A 1,435-nucleotide genomic window follows, 5' to 3' on the forward strand; every position below is an offset into this window, starting at 1 on the left:
ATGGCAGCATTGAACTATAAGAGCACACACACACACACACACACACACACACACACACACACACACACACACACTGTCTCCTGTGCGTTCAGTGTGTGTAATAACCTCTCTGAGCTGATCTGAGTTCAGTGAGGTAGAATTTGTCTCTTCAAAATAAATGAAAAATAATTAATCTCTGACACAACGTCAGTTTTACAGCTTCAGAAACCTCGTATCTCCAGCCTGTCATCTGACCCTGAGCTGTACTGAAACACTGATCATAGATCAGGTCTGTGTCAGCTCTGTTACAGAGGGTGTGTGGGAATTTTTCCCATGAGCCCCTGAGCTTCCTGAGTGCTGAGTGGATAGTTAGTGAGAGAGGATTTAATGATTGAATGAGGCTGCAGCAGATTTCCTCTGGACCTGATGTGACGGTCTGATCAGTCCGCCTGTCTCACACTCTGACCACGTCTCTGTCTCTGTAGCGTCGGTGGTCACACCGCTGATGTAGCATCAGGTGTCATCAGTAAATGAATTGGTCGCTGTCCAATTTAAATAGTTTTCTGCTTTCGATCGTGATGCGTTCACTGACTCTGACTTTATTCAGAACATGTGCAGATGCTTTATTGTTGTAATAATGATCATGGCTTTATTAGGTCTAGGGGAAGATGGTGGTTTGGGTTAAAATAAGTTCTTCCTCATCATCAGATGATCTTTGTTGTCATGGTTACAACAATATCAATAAATGGTCATGGATCATAGAAACAACACAGGAATCGAACACCGCTCTCCATCCACCACAACCTCCTCCTGACATTCTGAAAGAAACTGGCATGCACCCACACTCGCACGCACGCACGCACGCACGCACGCACGCACGCACGCACACACACACATACACACACACACACACACACGCACACTGGTGTCTTCCGGCTGTCTGCCTCCTCTGTCTGTGCTCAGTGGTCTGAGGTGAAGAGAAGTCAGAGACGTGTAAACCTGCACAAACATCCTGTCACCTACAGTGTGTGTGTGTGTGTGTGTGTGTGTGTGTGTGTGTGTGTGTGTGTGTGTGTGTGTGTGTGTCAGGGCTGTTATTGATCATTGATTCCTTTCCTAAATATTTGCAGAGAGCGCTGCTGCAGGAGAAATGAAGAAGTTTTATTGTTTTACTCTCTCAGTGATCACTTTATTATGAACCCCTCACTAACTCTGGGTTGATTGATTGATTGATTGATCAATCAATTGACCCCCCAGGTCTTCAGCTGTCCAGTGTTGGTGAGTATATGTCGGCCGCAGCAGGTTTGTGTTCTTGGTGAAGTGTGTTGCTAAAGGTCCCTGCGTCAGGACACGCTGCAGCTGAGGCAGAGCTCAGTGTCTGAGAGGACAGATGGTGAGTTGGTGGTTGGAGTCATCATGTCTGCCCTTTCACTATCAGACAGGTCTCACCCCCCCC

The 1,435-nt window shown here is 46.8% G+C and overlaps 1 protein-coding gene across 1 annotated transcript in view; it reads left to right on the forward strand.

Moving 5' to 3' along the window:
* The window catches only part of LOC111646922 (serine/threonine-protein kinase Nek11-like), a 5,961-nt gene that overhangs the window by 4,028 nt on the left and 498 nt on the right, over window positions 1-1,435 (forward strand). The gene's annotated exons all lie outside the window — the stretch shown is intronic.

This window comes from Seriola lalandi, unplaced genomic scaffold (genome assembly GCF_002814215.2).
Source record: "Seriola lalandi dorsalis isolate HSWRI2012SDOR001 ecotype SW California unplaced genomic scaffold, Sedor1 jcf7180002054978, whole genome shotgun sequence".
Lineage (NCBI taxonomy): Eukaryota > Metazoa > Chordata > Actinopteri > Carangiformes > Carangidae > Seriola > Seriola lalandi.